Raw genomic sequence first — 24363 nt, 5'->3', positions numbered from 1 at the left:
AGTAGCTTTATTTCAAGATGAGGGTTTTCTTCAAAGTTTTATTATGTGTCTTGGTTCATACTACTGCAAATAACAGGTTTTAAAAAAACTAAATTGTTCAAAATTTGACAGTATTAGATCAGTTTTGATAGATTTATTCATAAGATTGACAAACCTTTACTGCAAAATGTTTCTATTAAATCCTTTTTAGATAGATTAAAGCCTTTTTTTGTTAATTCCACGTGGCACCCTAATTAAAAAAAAAGCAGTGTGCCATCCAGATAAAGCCTGCTCTCTGATCTGAAATAAATTCCTGCATACTTACTTAACTCCACTGTAGTCCAAATCCCAAACAAAAAGGCAAAACTTGACCTTCAAACCTTATAGAGATCTTAATATAGTTTATCATATTTTAACACTTTTGACACTTGGAGTTCTGAGGCAGGTAAACCTACACAAGGTGGAGCTGCCTGGCCCCCCATGGAGCATGCTCAAATGCAGCAGAAGACATTGGGCAACAAAATGCCCCATCCTGGTGTTCTTTGAGACCTTACTTCAGGGCTGCTGGACTGTCCTAGCCACCAAAGCGTGGGTAAGCCATCCTAACTTCTAGCCCTCACAGGAAATGTCGACACTGCCAGATTCATTGCTGAAAAAAATTGCTGCTGAAGACTGAGGGGGGGTTCAGGGCAACAATAGCCCCCTTTAAGGTGTCTGTCTCAGAGTCCAAGTTGCACTAAAGTCTCAGGTAAGACAATTTTCTATATTTGTGGACATAGAGGCCATATATACAGAGTTCTTCCTGAGTTTTCAGGCTGCTATAATAAGCCCTCAATCTCTATGACAGGATATTGATGGTCAATCTATGCCATTTACAAACAGGGCCTATATGGAGCAGGTCCCAGTCCTAAATCTTAAAATGCTTTCACTCCCTTATGTTTATGCAGGCTCACTTAGACACACTGAGGCCTCAACAGCTTCCACCTGTTGTTGCTGGTGGACCCTTCCTCAGTGATATAAAACCACCCACTTCTTATTCACCAATTTGTCAGACAGATACATTTTGTCTTCTCACTTTGTTTATACTTTTTCAGGATACATAAAAGCCTTTCCCACAACCAGGTAAACGGCTGATACAACCAGGTTATAGCAACCCATGCCTAAATCAAAGTTGCTAGACTTCCATTCTGGTTTCGCATCATTCAAGCCCTAAATCTGATCATTCTGAGTGGTCATCTCATCTTCTGTCGCCTACCTGTCTCTGTCTCACAAAGGCCTTGCAGCCACAGTTAACAGGCTAAGTCATGTTTTGTTACCTACTTTGGTTCCTAATTTCTTACGTTCTATTAATGATCATTTTTACAGCAGGACTCTTTAACAGTATTGCCTGCAGACTGCAACGTCATGCATACCAGAGACAAGCCTTACACACCTACCCTTTTTAACTTTTACGCTTTTAGATGGGGGAGTAATCACCACTCATAACATCATCTCTCCTAACCTCACACTTAATTTTCAGAATTCTGCCTTAATGTAGAACATGTCTAAATCAAAGGCACCTTTCCCTCTACCTTACCTGGGTCCTTAAATATGACAGTGCCATGTCTCCTCATAACATCTTGTCTCTTTGTTTTTCCAGTCTAACATATGTGATTCACCAGTGAAGTTGTCCTGGCAAAACACCTGGCACCAGCTTCTACCTGGGCATCAACCTTCATCCCGTCGACTCCCCTAGGCTCCAGTACAGTGCCCTCTGCCAGCAGGAAGTAGTTAAAGAGAGGCTTCTTCACCCCTTTTCATAATAATAATCATAATATGGGATATGAAAGGGTTTTGGCCCAGACAAGACACTGTAGCCAGGAAAGCCTTAACTGGAAGCAGGAAGCCCCTATCTCCCCTGCCCCTAGGAAGTTACCTGTGACGCCATCTTCCCACCCCTGGAAATTTACATATGGCACCAAACCTAGGACCAATGGGCTACCTGTGCATCCCTAATGCCCACCTTAGTTTCCACCCCAAACTGAGGCTATTTACATACCCCCACGCCACGTGTCCGCCGGAGAGATCGGTGGACGCCAGCGGTGGGGGTGCTGGTCATCTCTCTCCATGTTCTCAGAATAAAGGCCACTTTTTATTTTATACTTCTCATCTTTTGGAAATATTTTTCATCTTTTAGAAATAATCCTAGCACCAGCATAAATAGAGACATGGAGGAGAAGGGAGGCATTGAGGTGTTGTGGATTCTTCTATGAGTTGTTGTTTGAGCTATTGGTTCTCCTGGAGAAGCTCTGGTTCTCACATTGAGCATTGCTTCCTGGCTCTGGAGAGGAAGATGTGTGTCTTCAGGTCTCCAGGATGAACTTGTCATGCTGACTTCCTGGCACGTACTTGACTGTGCTTATCGTTGGAGGAGCTCGGGGTCTCTGTGTCTCTGAGGATGGCTGTGGTGCTTTTCAGGACAGCCCTGGTCTTTGTTTTGAGCATGATGTGTCGGCTCCAGGTAAAACCCTCAGCCTCCCAGCACAGCTCCCTTCACCCTGCTGGCATGGACTTTCTAGCTTTCACCACTGACCTTTGGGCCTTCCCAGCCCAGATCTGTAAAACAGACTGGCGTGAGTCCCCTTGTGGGCTCTAGACCTCCAGCTGGACTCATGGGTGGCACTGTCATGTGCTCAAGGTTTTCATATGGACTCATGTGGGACACTGCTGTGGGATTCAGGCCCTTGGCTAAATATTCTGTGTCTTTGGTGTTGTGGATAGATTTCCTGCACTTTCTTATGTTAACTCTGGGTGACCATCATAAAATAATATAAATTCTGTATCCTGTTCCAATTGTTCTTTACACAACCTCCGACTCCAACAATATCCCTTTCTCATAGACAGGAAGGACCAACATAGTAAAAATCACTATACTCCCAAAATTATTATATAGATTTAATGCAGTGTTAATCAAAATATCATTAATGTATCTCACAGAATTAGAGAAATTATTTCTAAAATTTATTTGGAAACAGAAGAAGAATCCTAGAATAGCAAAAGCAATTTTGGGAAACAAAGGCAAGGTAGGAGGCATCACAACCCCTGACTTGAAATTATACTACAAAGCTACTGTGATAAAATCAGCACAGTACCAGCAGAAAATAGACCACAACAGAGGATCAGTGGAACAGGTTAGAAGATGCAGACACAACTCCAAACTCTCTCAGCTGCCTTATCTACCTTATCTATGACAAAGAAGTCAAACACATTCACCAGAAGAAAGACAGCCTCTTTAATAAGTGGTGCTAGAAAAACTGGCTTTCTGTATGCTGAAGACTAAAAATAGACCCATGTCTACCACCATACACTAAACTAAAGCCAAAAAGGAACCAAAGATCTAAATATTAAAACACAAACACTAAATTTATCAGAAGACAAGGTAGGTAGAAATCTTGAAGACATAGGAGTAGGCAGAGTTCATGAACAAAACCCAGACTGCAAGAAAAATACTTCAAAGAATCAACAACTGTGACCACATCTTATTAAAAAGCTTTTGCATATTAAAAGAAATCTTTCTCTGACAGTGAAAAGGCAACCCACAGTTGGGAAAAAATTTTAGCTAGTTGTCCCTCAGACAAAGGACTTCTAACTAGAACATACAAAGAGTTAAAAAAAAATCAGTCCCCCAAATTCAAGGACTCAATTAAAAAATGGACATTGGAGATAATATACACTTCTCAGATGAAAAAAATACAAATGGCAAATATGATAAAATGTTCAACATCGTGGTCATTTGAGAAATGCAGATTAAAATAACACTGAAATTCCATCTCACCCTGAAAGAATAGCTATTATCAAGAAATTAACCAATAAGAAATGCTAGCGGAGCTGTGGGAAGAAAAGAACACTTACCCATTGCTGATGGAGCGTAGACTGGTACAACTACTGTGGAAATCATTGTCGAGAAAGAATTAGAGGTCCCATTTAATCCAGCTATTCCCCTGCTGAGTATATTCCTACAAGAATTAAAAACATCATACCTCAGAGATGTATGGGCACCCATATTTATAGTAGCACAATTCGTAACAGCTAAATCTCGAGAAACAACCCAAATGCTCACCAACCGAAGAATAGATAAAAAAGATGTTTTTTGTACAGTGGGATACCTCTCAGCCATAATGATAAACCTTAGACTTCTACAGGTAAATGGATGCAATGCAAGACCATACTCATAAGTGAAATAAATGAGACGTACATATGTAAAACTTGTATTGTTTCCTTGCTGTGAGAAACTAAAAGAGTAAATAAGGTTCAAAATGCACAACAGATGCTGTAAAAGAAATTGTTCAAAAGGAAAAAGGAACTAGCATGGGGAAAGGGGAAATGGAAGAGAAAAGGAAAAATAAAACCAAATATATGACAGTTATACTACTAGTTTTTCTTACTTTATTGAAAAAGTTGTGCTAATGTTTGGAGAATGTTTTTATACACATATCTTGTACTCTGACTAGCTCGTTTATAGATAATAATAAATATATTAACTCTTGTTATCCTACTATGATTTTGTTGTCAAAATGACAAAAGTAACTCCATTTTGTTTCAGGGCTCCATTTTGGTTTGTAGTTAACCTTTAGATGAACTTACTACTCAAACCCCCACCCAGTTAACCATAAATTCCACAAGGAGGAACAAATGGTAACTTCAAACACCAGGCATGCTGACCCTGGCCTGTGTCCTCTGACGAACCACCCAGGTGCTCAGGAAGACCCTGTAACATTCCTGTAAGACTCTAAGTAAGGTGATAAGGTTTCTATGATGACTGAGGAACTCCTTAATGTACAAAAACCTTAGAAAACAAAGATTCCTGGTCGATGCGTCTTAGCTGAGTGCTGACCACATAGTCTGCTGGCTGAATAAAGCTTGCTTGCATCCGTACCTGGCCTCCATGAATATGTATCCCACTTTTATGAATTTTTAAAAACTTTTTTCCATTAAAAAACCCACAAAACAAATTTGTATTATATTTTCCTTTCCTAGAAATGAAAAAGGATCCTAAAGTTTAAAAATAATTTCATGTCCAATAGCATAAAATAAAAAATAATAGGAAAAAAAATTTAAAGTATGTAGAAAATTGCCATTCTGAAAACTATAAGATATTTTTGAGATAAGTTAAAGAATACATAAATTAATGGAGAAATATAGCATGTACACAGATTGGAGGAGTCAATATTGTTCACATGTTAGTTCTCTGTAAATTGATTCATGGGAAGAAGATAAGCAAACTAACAGAAAAAAAGACATTGATTAGTTGATTCAAGATGCTTTCAGTTTAAAAAGTGTTTTAAAAACATTGACAAGGTAATTGTCAAAAATGACATGGAAGATATAAATCAAGATAAACTTCAAAAAGTAGAAGAGCTAAATACATTTTGAGAAAAAGATAAAGACAGAAAAGTTGAAAGATTTTAGCTGTTAGAATTTTATTATAAACTTATAGTAATCAGGACAACATGATATTAGCACAAGAATAGAAATATAGACCAAATAAAGGAGCAGAGACTCAAGAAACAAAGAGTCAATGCATATGGCAAATTGCTTTTCAGTAACAATGTTGACACCATTCAAAGGGAAAAACAGCCCAAACTGGATATTCGGTAATGAACCTCAGCCCTCACTGCACACCATACACAAAAATTAACCTGGAATGTGTTATAGACTTAAATATGAATTCAAACGATAAAATTCTGTAAGCAGACAGACTAGAATCTTCATGATGGAAAAGAGCAAAGATATTTAGATATGACAAACACAACCATAAGAGAAAAAATTGATAAACTAGACTTCATCAAAATTAAAAATACTAGTTTTAAAGACAACATAAATCAAAAAGCAAGAAAAGATGTGTGCATTTGCTATACACACATGTGATAAAAGTCTTAAGGACTCCTATAGCCCAACAACAATACAAACGAGTCAATTCAAAACTGAGCAAAAGTATGGATACTTTATCAAAGAACAAAAGGGAAGAAAAACACATGAAATAGTAGTAAACATCTCTGACAGTCACCATCCTTCGCCATTAAGGAGAAGCAAGTTAACACTTCAATGAGATGCCTCTTGTACATCCTAGAGAGTGGCTAAAATAAAAATACAACGAACATGTACATGGCTGTTGGGAATAACAAACGATACAACCACCTTGGAAAATGGCTAAACACATTTCTTTATGAACTGGGGATCCCTTTCTATGAGATGTGGGGAAATTGTGCCTCTAATCCCAGAACTCTGGGAGGCTGGGGCAGGAAGGTCACAAATTTGAGCCCAACCTGGGCATACCTTGTGTCAAAATTTTTAAAAAGTTAAAAAGAGATGGGGCTGTGAAGCGAAGTGGGGGTTGACTTAGAAGTTTTGGGGACACGGGATTATTCATGATGTCAACCGTGGCAGCGGCTAAACAGGAGTGTATGTTGTTCAAAACTTGTCAGACTGTGCCCTTCATACACCTGCAGTGCACTGAGCAAAACTCATATCAAAAAAATCGATTAAAACATTCAAAAGAAAGTGGTACATGTCCATAAAGCAGATTACCCCTGAGGAACAAGTGGCCTAAAATAATGGCCCAAGTTCCTAGAAAACAGTCATAGGGCTCCGTCTGCTCCAAATGTGTTTGTCCTTACACTGCTCTGATCAAAGTCCAGACTCCCAGGAGGACGGGACTGAGGAACCAGCTTAGGTCAGTGTCCACTTCGGAGTAGGCCGAAGCTGGACGGTCCTCGCTGACCTCCCCACCTAGACTGTACTCCGCACATGGGGCACGGGGCTTCCCTGGCGAGAATCGAGGCTCTGCTGCCGAGGACTGTGGTGCCTGAGCTCAACGGGCTGATCAGCGAGGCGGTCCTTCCCCGTGGGTTTCCAGGGGGGGACGCCGCTAGCTCATTCCCGCTGGGCATTCACCGGACGTAACGCGCAGCCTGGACGGTGCGCCAGGAGCCGCTCCCGGCTGGTCCAGAGGAGCAGGCACTCAAATCTCTCTAAAAATAAAGAATTCACAGCCATGCGAGGAAGAGATCATCTGGTGCAACTTCAGAACCGTGTTTGTTTTCGCGTGGGGAGTTAACGCGAGAAAGCACTTTCTGGCGACCGGGCTGGTCTGCACCCTCCGTCCCCCTCGGTCGCCTAGAAAGCCTGCGGGCGGTCGGGAGGGGCCGGCGGACCGCGAGGGGTCCGCTCCGTGAGACCCCGGGGGGGGGGGCGGGGGCGCCGCCTTCCTCGGGGTTCGCTCCGGCCCGGGCCTGCGGGGCTCCGCGGGCGCCGGCAGAGGGCGCCGTCTGCCAGGACACCGCGGCAGGGACGCCCGGGCGCCCCCCTGCGCCCCGGTCCGCCCACCTCCCGGACCCCGCCGCGCCGCTCTCTGCCGGACGCCGCCGGGGACGCGCTGTCCACTCTTGTGGCAGCGGGGCGCTGGCCGGGACCTCGCATCAGCTCGTCGTCGGCCTCCAGGGGACTTGGCGAGGGTCTCGCGCCCTGCGTGGGTTTGCAAACTGCTCGCCCGAGCGTCGGCGGGGTCGCCCCAGGCGGTGGGAGGCGCCCGGGCCGGGGCGACCCGCGAGGGGGCGCGGCGTCGGCGAGGACCCGCGGGCTGCATGCAGAGGGACCTCGAGCTGCGCCAGGCGCGCCCGGCCCCAGCCTGCACCGCCTGGCAGCTGCGGCGCACCCCGGCCGGCTCAGGTTACTGTGCTCCTCCTCCTCCAGCATCCCAGGCCAGGCGGGGGAAACCTTGCTCAAGTTTGCAGCGACGACTTTCCCGGTGCGCGAAACCCGGAGTCTGGAGACGCGCGGGGACGTCGCCACCTGTCCCGCGTCCCCGCCTCCGCGCTCCAGCCGGGACTCCGGGCTCGCCCTCCTCCGGGGCGCTGTGTGCAGGCGAACTGCGCCGTCTAGAAGAGGTTTCCCGTCTTGGCTGGCGTTGGGGGAAGATCAGGTTGCGCTGAGAATTTCAAGTTTTCTGAATCTGGTAAGAGTGAGACAAACTCGACTCGGGAGGCCGTCGAGCGTGGCCGGACGCTGCGAGGCTTCTTAGGGGCGAGGGGCGCGTGAATCCCTTGGATAAGGAACCTGGGGTGCAGGTCGAGGTGGGGGCGCGGTGGGCTCTGTCTGGATTGTTTGCATGTCTCGCAGGTTTAATGTTACCGTTTGTATTTGCGTGTGTCACTTGGCACTGTGAAGGAAATTTTTAGACTGTTTTTGCTAGGAGAACTTCACCACTGTGCACCGCATTTTGCATTAGCTTCTATCCTTGCATCGCCGTGGCTGTGCAGTGTTTGTTCCGCGTTGAACCATGACGTACCTGGATGGAGGGAGATTTGGGGAGAATCCGACTCTGGAAAGCATTTTCAGCTGGGGCTTTCTTTTCAGCGCTGCTGCACTTGTCTGGGATCTTGTTTTCTAAACTTTTCTTTCTCTAGTATTTGCTATTTAGATTGCGCAGGCTTGCGGGATGCTCCCCCTTCTACATCCTTAGCATTCCTCAGGGGTCCCGGGGCTACCGGCTGGGTCCTTGTCAGAATGCCTGGCTTTTCTGGGAATGCTAGAAGGGCCAGTGCTCCAAGCCATAGTTACTTAAGAAAAGTGTATCTCACGTGTTACTTTTTCTCCTAAATTCCTTTGATCTGGGGCATTTTGCCCTGGTTTAGGAAAATGTGTTGTCTTTATTTTTCTTTCTGAAAGCATTTTCCTTAATGGTGTCACTGAATAGGTAAAATATAGTGATATTTTCGTGGCTTCCAAAAATATCCTCTCATAAAGAGAAGACCTACATTGTTCAGTGAGATTTAGTTGTGGTTTTGTGTTATTGATCCTCTTTATCACCATCTGTAAAATCAGCCTGGTAATAATAGTGTTTATCCTAGAGAGTTAAGAGGACTTAAATCAATTGATGCATGTGAAGCCCTCACTTGCCACATACTAGGCAAGTACTAGTTACTATTTTATTACTGAGGCGGTGTTAACTTTACTAGTTATTATGATATTACTTGGCTGTGTTAACTTTCTCATGGCTATAATGTATCTTTTTATTAGCTGTCACTGTTACTTTATTGCTATTTGGGTGGATTTTGAACATTGCTCATGTGTGAGCCTCAGACTGATGAATTTTAAAACTTAGCTCAGATGCAGCCTTTATATTGCTTTTTGTTTGGACACAGTCAGTGAGGGAAAAGTGCCCAAGGCAGGACTGGGATTTGGGTGAGTGCTGGCATTGGCTGAACACAAAAGAGTACTTGGAACAGATTAGAAGTTTGGAAATCTATACTCAGTTCACAACCTACTTCCTTGGAAATGCTTTGCGTTAATATACCTCCTTTAACGTAGTTTTAGAGGCCAACCGTTCACTCATAAATATTTATTAGGCATCATTACATTTGAAAACTGCCCTAACTTTTGTATCATTTAAGTTCTGTGGTTACATTTTATAAATGAGTGTGCATACGTATTTGCTTTATGACTACCCTACTTCGTTTCAAGCCTGTTAGACACTTGCACCCTGTAAAGTAATTGCCCAAACTTTTTAGTTACAGTGATTTTAGTACCTGTTATACTAAAAGGTAAAAGCAGGTAAAAGCAGGCATTGTTGAGGAACTGAATAAAATATTCAACATGACCTCAAGCAGTGTGCTTCTCAACCTTTAGGCGTGAAACACGCCTCATGGATCAACCTGTATTGGACGGGGGAGATGGACACTCTTGTGTTCCTTCTGACGCAAAAGTCCTTAAATTAGTTGCCTTATTTGGTGGCTGTTTTATTCCTTTTTTTTTTGGTATCAGGAATTGAACTCAGGACCTGACGCTTGCCAGGCAGGCACAGCACCACTGAGTTAAATCCCTGGCCCTCTGGTGGCTGTTTTTGATCCCCTTTTTACTTCTGACATTTGTTTTAGGTACATAAATTATGAAGCCTGCATCTTTGCACATTAATGATAGTGATAATAAAAAGAGAAGAGCGTTTGTTTTTGCTTGTACTTCATCTACTGTTTCAAATTTTGGTGTAGTTCAGAGGCATAGAGGATGTTTGTTAAAAATGTTAGATTGAAGTAGAAGAAATTGCTTGATGATTTTTGACCTAAAAAGTGTAACAATTTTATATGGTTCAACCTAATGGAAATCTTGCCCCATCCACCTTGATTCAGATGCATTAAGTCCTGGGTGAGGTGTGAAGTCTGCATTTTCAGCCCTTCCCCAGGTGGCTTCAGAGCAATGCAAGACACATGCTCATTTAGCGATAGCCTATTTTTAAAATATAGGCTGGGGATTTAGCTCAGCGGCATAAGCTCCTGCCTTGCAAGCAGGCAGTCTTGAGTTCGATCCCCGGTACTGATAAAAAGGAAAAAGACAACAACAACAAAAAAACCCCAAAATATAAAACTGATCGTGGCATTCTCTTGTTTGGAAAAACTTTGGCAGATCTCCAGATGGTAAGTGTGCCTGTTGAAAATATGGATCCAGGACTTTATCTTTAAGGGCCATAAGTGTGCACGTGGAGATGTCTTCTAGAGGTGGATCTCAGTTTATACTTGGAGATACGCTGGCTTATGGCATGAAGCCAATCTTTCTCATAATACACAAGACCACTTTGCTCTGTCTTCCATGAGTTGTTTCCTTGCTTCCTGTTCCCTACCTCTTTGGCCACCACAAATGTTCATATTGTTACTGTGCCCCAAATATATTGTATCCTTTCATTCCTCCACGTCCTCGCTGTGTGTGTCATCTCCTCTGCTGGAAATGCCTTTGACCCTCTTTTCTTCCTTGTTGAAATGGCTGGCATATAGTCGTTACATCATAAATGCCCAGAGAATGTGGGAAGAGAATGAATGAAAGAATAATAGTTTACTTTTTCAGTGCACAGAGTGTTTGGGGCAATTGCTATGCAGAGTTTTAGGGAAGCCAGTAAACAAATTATTATTGGGCCGGGGCTTAGTTCAGTGGTACAAGCATCTACCTGGCAAGCACAAAGTCACAAGTTCAATTCCTGATACCAAAAGAAAAAGAAACATTATTATTTGGTTGCACATTCTCTACAACAGTGATGGCGAACCATTTAGAGACGAGTGTCCAACCTGCAACCCAAAACCATTATTTATCACAAGTGCCAACACTGCAATTAAACCTGAACACTGAGGTTTTAATTGAGAAAAAAGACAACTTAGACCTTAACACCTTTAGGTACATAATTTATATACCCAAAACAAATGTCTTAAAAGAAATGCAAGTAATTTATGGACCACCGAGGTTTACCACCCTGCTCTACAATACTCAGAGCCTAGAATGGGAAAAAGATGTGGTAGGTTATTCTAAGTGGGCTCTGAAACATCAAAGAGCACTGAATTAACATTACATGTTCAACATTATGTGGAAACATTGACCGAAGAACTGAGCTCCTACTTTGGGGTGGTTTGGGTTGTAAATGACTGTGGGAGGGCCTTGGAATAGAAGTGCCAATGCCAATGTAAATAACTGCCTTTGCAGTATGCTTTTCATTTATAAAACATGGTGATGGATGATCACTATGTTTCCTGCTTTCCTGGAAGTACATCTGATGATGGTGCAAAGGCTGTGTGTCACACGGAGTGCTGGCTCCCAAAAACTAAATGCACTGCAAAATCTCTAATGATTCTTTGCCACTTGCACAGCATTCAATATATATGCCACTAATTCCTTCGTTAAGCTTTCTACAAATATAGTTATTTCCTTCTCATTTAAACAATTGTTGATCTATTTGAGTTCAGTAAATGTGTGATTCAGACTAAAGATTTGCCACTGTCGATGTATGGTAACTTCCATTTTTGTATGATTTAGGTCAAGTTTATCAGGAAGATGTTTCTTCTGATTTCTATTAGGCTTTGAATTTTTCCACTTCCCATTTCTTTTTGTTGTTGTGATAAGGAAAATTTGCAAAAACATTTGAGTCAATGAATGAATAATTTCTAGGATAATGACAAAGATGCTGCTGCTGCCAAAATTGAACAACTCGGCTCATGGACAGCTCTGCCACCAACTGAACAAGAAGCAATGTCCATTCATCAGCTACTGTATGGAAGCCTCTGTTTCACAGGGCAGGAGATGGCAGTATCAATAAATGCAGCACAAAGTCCAGATGGTGTGGCTCCAAACACAGCCACATGAAGGGTTGTCTGTACTCTCAGGTTCTCAGGGGTATGCACCCAGTGTTTAGTTTTAAACCATAGCTTAGCCTTAAGAATTAATGTGAGTTCTGGTGATTTGCTGTCTTTTATAATTCTGTTTCTTTTTCGGTACCGGGGATAGAACTCACGACTGCATGCTTGCAAGGCAGACAGGCAGGCAGGCACTTATGCCACTGAGCTAAATCCCCAGCCCCTACAATTCCGTATCTAAGGTAAATCTTTACAGCTGCGCACAGAGGCACAGGCCTGTAATCTCAGTTCTCTGGGAGACTGAGGCAGGAAGATTGAAAATTTAAGGCTAGTCTGGGCAGTTTAGCAATTTAGCTCTGCCCTATGTCAACATAAAAAATGAGAGAAGGATGGGCTTGTAGCTTGATGTGAAGGCCCTGGGTTCAGACTGCAGTACCAAAACAAACAAACAGCGAAGTTTTCTACCTTAGTGGCGCTTGCATGCTTTTCAGCATGGACTGCTGCGTGTCTTGTGACTGGTCTAAGAAGCTCTTCATACATTGTCATCCATTTTATGTGAATTTCCCCAATTTTTTTATGGATTGCTTCATTGTTTAATATTTTTCACTGTAATCATTGTAGAGGATTAATTGGGAACACTTAGCAGAAGCATTTCTTATACTATAAGGAAAAAAATAATAAGATACAAGCCAATATCGCTGTACTTCTTAGGACTTCCTACGTGGACCCACAGTGGCTATGTGGATGGGACTCAGGGCTGCATTCTCTGTGTCATTAGCCCATGTGAAAGTGTGAATGTGATATTATATCCTGTTATTATCCCTATTCACCTCTACGGATTTCCTCTCCTGCTTCATTTCTAGTGATTTATTCTCCTAGATAAAGAAACTCTGTAAAGCATTAACCACCTCAACTTCCTACTCAGAAGGCATAAATCATACTCTTCCCACTTCTAAGACAATAGTATTTCAGTGTAGAAGCTCGTTAGCTTCCTATGTGGGATAATAATGTCTAGTAAGAAGTCTTATCTTTGGGAGCAAAGAGGTTCATGGTCCGGGCTGCCTGAGCACTTTGTCATTAACATAGTGTCCAACCCAGGTGAGCAGCAAGGATTTAGCTGATAGACAGCAGTCTCAGAGACTGTGGTATTTCTGGCAAACACTTCTGTTTGTCTTTACAAATAATTATGGGTCACAAATTTAACATTAAAGCACAAGAACTATGAAACCTTTGTTTTGAGCCCAGGGATTAATCCTACAATCAAAACAAACAAGAAAAAATATAAATCTCGATTTCCATTGATATCTTGAGGAAAGTATTTTTCTGTTTTCAAGAAATTTGGATGAGGAATTGGTGGCAGGATGAAACTTTGGTTCCTTTAAAAATGTGACTGCCATCAGGAGCAGTGATATACCCTTGTATTTCCAGCTACTCAAGAGCCTGTTGCACAAAGATCACAAATTTGAAGCTTGGGCAAGTTGGTGAACACCTGTCTCAAAACAAAATGGTACAAATGGGTGGGGATATAAATGTGGTGGTAGGTATCCACCTCTGGGCTCAATCCTTGGCACTGCAAAAAAAAAAAGGGTCTGATCAGTTTTGTTCCATCAAATATTTATTAGGTATATAGAGCAGAGCAATAAATACTATGGGTAATTATTAAGAAGTTCTTGCCTTTAAAAAAAGAAGTCTAGCTGGGTGTGGTGGTGCATACCTGTAATCTCAGCCCTCAGGAGGCTGTGGCAGGAAGATCACCAAGTCCTCAAGGCCAGCCTGGAATAGAGTTTAAGACCAGTCTGTAACACAGTAAGACTTTTTTGTCAGAACAACAAACAGGGCCAGGGATTTAGCTCAGTGGCATAAGCACCTGCCTGGCAAGCTCAGGAGTTCAATCCTCGGTACCAAAAATCAAAAAACGAACCAAAGCAAAAAAGTTACAACAAACAAAATGATGACAGGTAATACCTGATCACTTAAGGCTGGGTGTAGTAGGATCCAATGGATGGTACTGAGGGCTCACTTCAGGTGGGGCTCTGTGAGCTCATCAGAGATGTCATGGTACCATGGCAAAGGGAATTTGAAGGGATGGGGCATCCGAGGCAAGGGAACAGGCTCAGCAAACACAGGGGCTGTTGGACTGGGTCTTGCTTAGCTCTATATGCATTAATGAAACTCTTCATAGTATGTTGCTATTATTGTATTATATAAATCAGATGTGGGTTGGGGCATCTTACTGAAAGTCAAGTAAAAATTGGTGAGAGTCCTCCATCCTACCACTGTGAGAAGATGTTTTATTCCTTCTAATCACAATGAAATTCTTAGGCATAGACGTGGGGACAGGACTCATGTATTTTTCTAGTGTCATTTGACGCTAAATTTATGTTTATCCCTAAGAAGCTTAAAGATAATCTTACCACCACTGCTGTACTGTCTCTTTTAGCATGAAGCCCCCCACCCCAGCATCAGTGTCACTGTGATTCCTTCACTTTGTAAAATGCATATCTCATGTCTAAGATTTGAGACTATGAATAAGCTCCAATCATAAAAGTCAAAGCCAAATGTGAAGCCTACTTGTTTTTGAAAAGCTCTTCCTTCCATTAGTACTTTCTCACCATTCCCTTCCCTGAAAATCTCTACCAGATTGCTCCAGGGGCCCCCTCCTACTCTCCCTGCACCCCTGCTTCTGCTCATGGTGACCTGCTTTCCAAGTTTGCCAACTTTGGAACCACCATTAACTTTTAAAAAAGGTTCCTGCCTCCTTTCCCACATAGGCTCATCTTATTTTCACCTGTCTTCTTCCTGAGTGATTTTTGCCTCCCATAGAAAGAAGGGTCATCATGGTGTGAAGTCCTTTCAGTACGGCCCTTGCCTGTAGTTCATCCCCTACTCAGAGGTGCAAAGTCTGAGCTTTAGTAAGGTGGGACACTCTTGAGGGTTCTCTTTAGCCTATGTTGCCTAACTTCTAAGGCATGAGAGTCACTTGCAAATACTGGTGTTTGTCTGAATGTTGATTTAGTAAGTGGTTGGGCTCCAGGTTGTGTATTTCTAACAAGGTGTGGCGATGCAGGTGGTCCATGAGGGCATAAGAATCCTTGTCAGGAGTATAGCACCCCCTTCAAAAAGTGTGTCTTGTAAAAAATTTTAGTAACTTGGCCAGAATGGGTCATGGAGAATAGCTGGCCTGTGGGAACCCATGCCTTTCGTCCCTGCTTGCAGGGACAATGGCTGAAATGCAACTCTGTTCATGTGACAGCCAGAGAAAGGGGCTCATTGTTCCAGGGTTGGCTGATGCTTCCCCAGGCTCTGGCCAGCCATCCCGCTGAGCTTGGTAGACCCAAGGAAACAGACACACTTGAATCAGAGAGACAAAGAAAGGAGGTCAAGGCCTTCTGAGTTAAACTGCTTGCAGCAGTGTGTCAGAGGTAGGATTTGGGGAGGGAAATAGCAATTCCTTGGAAGCGTCATTAATCTGCTGGTTTTGGAGCTGCAGACACTGGTGTTAGAGAATCACGTCTGTTAGAATGCCGGTAGGTTTTGGCTCACAGAGAAACTGTTTTCTCCGATGTGTGCCACTGACTTAACTGATTGCATTTATTATTGATTTTTCAAAGTGAAGAAAATATCTTCTGTCTGTGATAGGCAAAGACACACATCTCAGCCAGGCATCTGTGGGGAAGGACGGCCAAAATCAAGGCTGACCACCTCTGAGAAAATTCCTTTGCTTTGGGTAATGCTTGCTGTGTTTGTGAAGTATTAATAACTCCCTCTCAAATTTATATTCAGAGGCCAGTTTTAAAGTTAAGAATTTTTTGAAATATATTTAAGTTCCTTTAAAAGTGACTGATATATTTGGATAGTTACGAGGTTGGAGGAGTCTCTAGATATCACTTAATACCACTCGGCACTTCCAACTTCTACAATTGAATTCTAACCCTGCAGGGAAAGAGTTGCAAACTTCCTGTGACGATCTAATCACGAGCTCAATAATTGTGTACAGTTTTTGTGTCGGAAGAAGATTCAAAGTCAAGGTCATGCCCTTTGCAAGGCATGCCGCATTGTTCCTTTAGCCTGATTGCTCCCTTTATGGAAAATATGTCATTCATTCAGACTTTGCCTCTGGGTTCCTTTTAGAGAGAGACTTAGTCCCTAGTTCCTGTGGATATTTGTAGGTGGCTTTTCCTGTTAAAAATATTGGGCATATAATAGGAACTTGCGGGAAGCAGAACAGGGGAAGCCTTTCCTGGGGGGAATGGGGTCTGGGGAGTTCACTTAAGCGTCCAGGCAGCTGGTGCTTGTGGGCCAGTGGGGACCCTTTTGTCTGTGAGATAAGAGGTTTCCTGACTGGGAGTGTTTTATTTAAGTTGGTTTGTGTACCAGAGAAGGCGATATATAATTTGCCTGAAGTTACTTAGAGCTTCTTGTAATTAAGTCTGTCCTTGTTCCTTGATTATAGATTATCATTGTAAATCCATTAAAGAGGGAGGTGTAAGTGCATTGCAGAGGTAAGTGGTTGCACTTTCCTCATTAGCCTTCCATTGCCTCCTCCCTTGCAATCTGTTTATCCTGTATTAAGTAGCTATTTGGCCTTGTCAGTGGTACAATGCCTTTGAGGTGGAGAAGGGAAAGAGGCGACTTCACAGGTGGCAAAAGGGTTGTGTTAAATAAACACTCCCCTGATTAGTTGGTTAATTTTGAACTCATTGTCAGCAGGCTTGCTCATTTGGCCCTGTGTGACTTAGTCTTACCCCTTGGTACTGTGAGGAACAAGTGCATGCTGTTTTTGAAGTTTTGCCTAGGTATAGTGTTTGTTGTATATGTGTGTTGATTTATGACATTGTACGCTTTAAATATTTGCAGTTTTTTTTATTAGTCAGTTATATGTCAATAAACTTAGAACTATCCAAGGCTATTGTGGCCTAATGTCAGAGTTCCAAGTTATAGACAATGGAGTTTTCATTTGGACATTGTTTTATTTTTTACTTATTTTATTTTTATTTTAAAAATATTTTTAGAGGAAAAAAACACAGAAAAACAAAAAACAAAACCCAAACAACAATAACAACAGCCCCTCCGCCCCCAAATAGCAATTAGGATTTCAAGACAAGGTGATAGGAATTTAATAATAGTTGTCATATTACATACTGTTAGCTTCAGAAGCGTTGCTCAGATTACCAGATAACAGGCATACAAAATGATTAAACAATATGAGCACTAACTGTTCTTTCCTTGAGCTAATAGAATTATCTTAGCTATCATACATATTTATGTTTTTTTTCTTTCCTTTTTTCCTCCTTTTTTCTTCCCCATGTATAGTACTTTAAAATATTTCTTGCAATTTGTTATGGGATGTATCATAGAAAAGTCTCAGCTTGTATGATACTTGACAAATATTGGCCTTGGAAAATTCTGTTTTCTTAATGTTTTTGTGTAGCAATTTGGAGAACTTGGGGACTAGTCCAAAGATGAACCTTTGTTTTACTTGAGTAATCTTTACTCTTAAGCTTAAAAAAAAACAGGCTGGATATTTAGCTCAGTGGCTTGCCCAGCAAGCATAAGGTTGTGAGTTCAATCCCTGATACCAAAAACCAAAACCAAAACCCAAACCAAAACAAAAATTAGAAAAAGCAGCATATTTTATTTTACTTGGAAGGAATTGCATGAATTAATGGATACAAAGTTTCTTGTGAAATTTTTGTGGGTGTTAGCATCACATTTATTCATGAAAAAGGTGAGAAATATAATATGGTGGACCAGAGTGACACATTATTTACCATTTCATTGTGCTCAGTGACACAGCTTCGGTAATTTTTCATTAATGCTATTCGCAAATCTTACCTTTTCTTGGTGTAACTGAAGCATTCTAGGAAAAACCATTTATGTTAAAGGTGACAGCACTGTCTGTTTTGGAACATGTACTTGGCAAGGAATTCATTAGCCAGTTAAATGTTTATGTCACTGTCACATTGCAGTTGCTAACTTTTTTGTTTCTGCTTGTGGGAATAACACAAGCTATTAGACATTAATAGGCAGCATGTAACTTCTTATAACTTTTCCTAAAATTAGATGATCTGAAAGAAACACCAGCCATTATTTCCAAGGATAACTTAGCACTGCTGTATTCTTGATACAAGCTTAAATGGGCATGAGTTCAGAGGTAACTAGAAATACCTGTATCAACAACAGGAAAACTGTTTATCAATGCAGAAAACAACTGGAGCTTCTTATGAGAAAGAAAATTAATAAATAACCTACTGAGGAGTTGAGAATACACACACACACATATATTGCATATATATTTGTCACATGTATATGTTTGAGAAGGAAAAGTATTTAGAGGGATAACAAAGTTAGCAGGAAAAGTGAGAGGTTTGTGTATAAATAAAAATGAGATTCAAGGAAGCTGAAACAAAGGTGTCAGAAGGATAAATGTAAGTACTACCATTCAGCAAGAATTAGTGCTATAGGCAAAACAAAACAAGAATATCAACCTATCCTCAAGATTAAGGCAGACTGGAAATGTCAACCTCTACAAGGAATATAAGAAGAGGTGTAATTATGGGAGAATTGATTATCAATTTTAAATGGCAGTGACACGCCGGAGTGGAAATCTTGGAGAGAGCTGGAGAGAAGTTTCGCAGCCATTCAGATCGCCCATCCCAGAAATGGACGTCCTGGAGCACAGCGAGGCTCCGTGGATTGCCTAGGGAGTGAGGCTCTCGGGACCTCTCTCTGTGTTTCTTGGACTGTGTTGCATACCGAGGTGCCTTGTCAGTGCCTCATGGACAATAAGTGAAAGAGGAGAGATTATACTTAAAGGATGGAGTACAGAAGTTTGAAGCAGGTTCGAGGAAATATTTTAGAATCAGGTTCTAAGGATGGAAGACATCAAGAAAGAGACATTTGGGAAAGAATTGGCTAAAACCTCAAACAGAAAGACTGTGTACCTGCAGGATCTGTATGGAAGTTCCCAGGGCACTAAAGTCCTAAGTAACGCTCGGAGTTTGGGTGACGCCAGTTCCTGGTACCATGGTGATGGTGCTCCATGTTCCTATAATACACCTAAGAAACTTAAAGTGGTCCTGTGACAGACTTGGGGTCTCTGTTGGGTCAGATGTGTCAATTTGCCTTGATCACTCTGACTGGATATTTGAAAATTAGCTTGGTAAACTTGGGGAGTCCAATTGAAACCTCAAATAATGTCAGAAAAGGCTTGGGACATAGTTAGTTGCTAATCTGGTTAGAAGCCAGCCCTGCTGTTTTGAGAATCTGAAGGCTTCTTAGGGGGATGTGGGGATGATGATGGTAGTTAAGAGATAGTGAGTTCAGGGGTTGATCCCGACTCTTCAGGGACTGTGTAGGACAACTATGTCTACTTGTGGGTTGCAGAGTATCTTCTACAGCCTCAAGTGACTCTCTCTGTGAGTGTGGCTGAAGGGGAGCTTCCTGTGCTTCTTAGCATTTCTCTGCAGCCTTCTGGGCTAGCTCACCTGTTTTATCCAACAGAGCCTTTTCTCTTGCCTCGAGAGAGTGTCTGAGAGTGCCTGTGAAGCGCACTGCTTAATGAGATTTGGGAGGCTCAAGGAACTGATGAGGGCTGGTTTCAAGGGTTTATTAAAGAGTTGCTTCCGGGAGCAGTATGCCAAGTGGTTAGTGCATTCGCACTGCACTTTGACACCCTCTAGCTCTGTGATCTTGGGCAACTATTACTTCTGTGATCTCTGAATTTCAGTTTCTCCACTTGTCAAATGGATATAATAAAATAGCCTCCCTTGTGGAACTCCAGAGATTATTAAATTAGGTAATGTAACATTGTAGGAGAACACACTGGGAAAAATTTGTTCAATTCAAATCTTACTGTTGTCATATCTGTTGAGTGAGGGTCTGTACTTGATGGGTCCTTTGGCATTCTGAGTCCTGGGGTGCAGTAGATGTTAAGTAGTGACTTGGTTTCTCAAAATATAACAAGAGGATCTTTCCAAGATTCACTACTTAGCTTGTTGTTGTTTTTTGTGGCTGAGACAAGATACCTGACACTTTCATCTTAAAGAGGAGAGGTTTAATTTGACTCACAGCTTCGAAGGTTTTGGTCCATGATCAGCTGGCTGCAAGACACAAACATCATGACAAAAGAGCACAGTGGAGCAGAACTGTTCACATAATGGCAGCTGGGATTCAGAGGACAGGGTAAGCATGGTAGACAAGGGCCGGGGAGAGATATATACCCCAGGGTCACACCTCCATACCCCACCTAGAGGAGCTGTTTACTAAGTAGGTAGGCAGTTCCCAAGCCAATGAAACTGGCAGTTAAGCATAATCATCACATCAGCCTCAAGGACACCCAGTAACTCAAATCTGCATGAATTCAGAAGGAAAGAAGAACATGGCCATGGAAGGTGAACTCAGCTCCACCTTCAAGGAAGTGAAGTCTGTGTACCCTGGAGGCTGTGAACTCTGGTGTTCTGATCCCAAGCATTACTTTACCATAAGTCCAGGTGTGGAGCTTTCTGAGTCTGGGTACCAGCAGGAACAAAAGTATTTGGATGTTTAGGGAGAATCTGGGACCAGGGTCTAGACATTATAAGAATCCATGGGGAGTAAATTACTGCTACCTAGTATGGGAAGTACTATAAGACACTACTGACAGACGAAGGGTGTGGCATTATTTGCCACTTCCAGGCATGTTTGGAGGAGCTGGTGTTGTGGCTTAGAAGATGAACTGTGAATCTAGAGGATACTGCACACATGGAGAATTCCTGCCTGCTATGGAAGGCTTTGAGTGTAGCAGTGGTAACTAACAATGGTACTGCCAGGGACAGTGGAAGCCTGTTATTCTGCACTAGTTGTGCTTTATACCATCCGTGCATGTGGCATAGCCTTCCTCAGGTTCCCATGTTCAAATGTCAGACTCTCCACATCTCCATGTGGTCAAGCGAGGCCTCCCCTTCCTCCCCCCCCCCACTGGCAGTCCTGCCCCTGTTTTCCACTTAACTGAGATAGTTCATGATATTTACAAGCACCGCTGCTGTGAAAAATAGTGAACAGTTTCACGTTAGCTCATGTGTCCTTCATGTATGTTTTTCCTATTAAAAAAAAAGCTTTCAATGCTGGCATACAAATAAAAATGCCTTAAAATGTGCACTGAATAAAGTTATAATATTTCACTTCCTTTGAAATCTTCTTTGCATTTCTGTCTATAAGTCATTTCCCTTGGACCGGCTAGTTATTCTTGTTTCTCAAGCATCAAACTGCAAATACAAAGCTTAAATGCAATATTCCCACAAATTGTTACTTCTCCTTTCTTTATTTCTCTTTGTTCTCGTTTTCTTCCCACTAGAATCCCCTTAGACATTTTCAGTGGTGCCAGAATGTTTGACCTTCAGTATGAATGATCACTGAACACAAGAAGCGTTTAGAGAACTCTTTGCTCATAAATTTGCTTCTTTAAAAATATTTTTAAGTTTATTTCTTTTTATCCAGTAAGTTTATTTCACATTGAAAAAGTTATTAAAACTCTTACATGTAAGATATTGACTTTTCTAGGCTTAAGCCTAATTATGTTTTTCCATAAATAGAATATGCAGGCAAACAATACAAAATCATTCTTCTTGTGTCCTCATAGGACAAGGTGGCTGTTTTTATTTTGTACACATCCCCTTACTTATTTTGCAAAACCAAGAATTTCTCCAACCTTAAATGTAGGTAAAAATTTACATTGAGATTCAGGTATCAGCTAAAATGTGAAAATAGATATTGGTACCTGATCTAAACTGCATTTGGGTTAAGTGTCTTTTCAGTAGACACTGCTGTAAGTTATGCTGTTTTCTAGATTCATATATTCAACAAATATTTATTGATAAATTACCATATGCCACAATGTTCTTGGCACATGGGGTGCATTAATGAACAAAATGAAGTCCTTATCCTCATTCTGTGGTGTGTGCATTTGAGAAGGGGTAGTGGGAAGGAGAAAGCAAACAGAAAATGTGACAAATCAATAAGTCTGCTGTTTGTCAGGTGAGGGTGTTAAAATCAGAACATGCTAAGGGGGATGTAGGCAAGAGAGGAGCTTTCGCAGGTCTGCATAGGGTCTGGGGAAAATAATAGGCTCTGGAGCCTTTTAATGCAAAGTCTATGGTGTTTTGTGAAGTAAGATCTTATATTATTGCTGGGATGTGATGGGTTCAGCTTTTCACAAGTTCTCACCTTGTTGAAAGTGCCGTTGTTGAAATAAGTCAATAAAGACATAATAATAACATGTCAGGATAAGGGTATTTCTAGAAAATGACTCTCTAATGCTTATATGTAGCTCCATTCTGTGCCAGGGGGAAAAGGTCAGAGCAGTGAATCCTCAGCTCTTCATCTTAGTTACTATCAGGACTGGTAAAGGTGGATTAAAAGTGAGACATGGACGTCACAATTAAGGGGTGTTGGGCAGGCCTAGTCCTAATGTTTATGGGGTTCTCAGTAAGAAATTCTTTCCAGTTGTATCCTGAGTGTGATCTAGAAAGGGCCTGTGGGCTCTGGGTGGACTGAGTCTCTTGGCTGCAGGTTCTGTTTTTATTTTTATTTTTTTGGTACTGGGGATGGAACTCATGACCTGGTGCTTGCCAGGCAGGCACTTGTGTTGCTGAGCTAAACCTATGGCCCCAGCTACAGATTCTTAAGTGAGTGTGATGGGCCAGAGAATCACCAGAGCGGGCTGTAGACACAGGGCTCACCTGTGTCCCATTTGTCCTGAATGAAGGCCAGGGATGTACAGGGACAACAGAGAGATCCAATAGCAAATGGAGAAAGGCATTATGAACCCTGTATTGTGTAGTCTTTATCAGTGGCACTAGTTTCGAAACATACCCAGTTCCATTTTACTGCTAAACCTGAATAGGAAAGATGATTACCTGCAACCAGTAACATCATGAAGGCACGTATTATCTTAGTCCCTTTCTTGTTATGGGACATAATGCTGAATACCTATGTCTTAAAGGAAGAGAGGCTTCTTATGGCTTGTATTTCTAGTCCATAGTTGGTTGGCACCAGAGTAGAAGTGGCACAGTAGGAGGGTCTGACAGAGAATAGCTTCTCATGTCTCGATAGCCAGGAAGCAGAGAGAGAAGGGAGGAGCAGGAGGGAGCGATGCCCTTTCATACTATGGCCCCGTGGACCTCCTTTTCTGATCAGGCACCGCTGATAGTACCACATTCAGCTATAGCACCCGTAGAATCCAATCAGCCTCTAGAAGCCCTGCCTCTGAGCACATGAGAGTTTTGGTAATCATGTTTGATCTAAATCATAAGACACACTTATGTTCTAGAATGACTTCCTAGGCATTCCTCAAAGACAAAGGGGATTTCAGAAACATTGTATTTGCCAGGTAGTGTGGCACACGCCTGTAATTCCAGCATTCTAAGAAGCTGAGGCAGGAGAATTGCAAGTTATAATCCAGTATGAGCATTAGGGAGACCCTGTCTTAAAATAAAAAGGGGCTGAGGTTGGAGCTCGGTGATAGTGTGTTTGCCTGGATGTGCAGATCTCTGGCTTCTTTCCCCAGTACCACACAACAAATCATTTTATTTAACTATTTTTGTGAGATATTATATGAGCAAAATGCAAAATTGAGAGGATATAAAAGATATTCAGTAAAACATAAATCTTTTAAAATAAATAAAAAAGAAAATATCTCCTCTAATCACCTGGTTTTCCTTTTAGAGACAACCATCATTACCAATTGTGTGTGTGTGTTACAGAGAGTATCATGTTTTTATCACTTAAAGATGTAGACATGGTTATACAACCTAATTTTTAAGCCATAACACAACTTGGATATTATTCTGTAAATAGAATCAGAATATAATACAGAAACTGATAGTGTTTGCTTTTACACTCTGTTTCTAGTAATAAGTAACTGACCTATATTTAAAGATTTTAAAAAGAAAATTCTTCCATAATCTTTCTTGAAAATGTGCCAATCTTTGGTAGATTTTTTACATTTCCTTTTCAGGCCCTGTTTTTTATTATTCAGTATAAAATTTAAGGGTTAAAAGGGCCTCTCACTCAGAACTATATTGAGATTCAGTTTCCAGTCCAGTTGCAATTATCATTAAGTAGATGAGACACAGAGGAAATCAAAGATAAAAACCAAATAGATTCTTCCACTGAATCATGGGAAGGAAGAGAAGACGCCATCACAGTTTCCCAGCCACCTGCTTTGATAAGAAACATTTGGGCATATGGACTTTTCCTT

The 24363-nt window shown here is 41.7% G+C and overlaps 1 protein-coding gene across 5 annotated transcripts in view; it reads left to right on the top strand.

Annotated features, from left to right (window-relative positions):
- Positions 1 to 7817: 7817 nt before the first annotated feature.
- Megf10 (multiple EGF like domains 10) overlaps positions 7818 to 24363 on the top strand; it is a 169308-nt gene continuing 152762 nt past the window's right edge. The window contains exon 1 of one of the 5 annotated variants that reach the window (XM_063232420.1): positions 7818 to 7972. The gene's annotated coding sequence lies outside the window, so the exon portion shown is untranslated. Of the gene's footprint in view, positions 7973 to 15200; positions 15653 to 24363 lie in introns of those variants that run through there. The other 4 variants (XM_063232421.1, XM_063232419.1, XM_063232423.1 and 1 more) reach the window with 4 other exon arrangements.

This window comes from Cavia porcellus, unplaced genomic scaffold (assembly GCF_034190915.1).
Source record: "Cavia porcellus strain 051 isolate PalLab524CR breed Dunkin Hartley unplaced genomic scaffold, mCavPor4.1 scaffold_21, whole genome shotgun sequence".
Lineage (NCBI taxonomy): Eukaryota > Metazoa > Chordata > Mammalia > Rodentia > Caviidae > Cavia > Cavia porcellus.
Note: the sequence above shows the minus strand (reverse complement) of the source record. Positions and strands in the feature narration are given on the sequence as shown.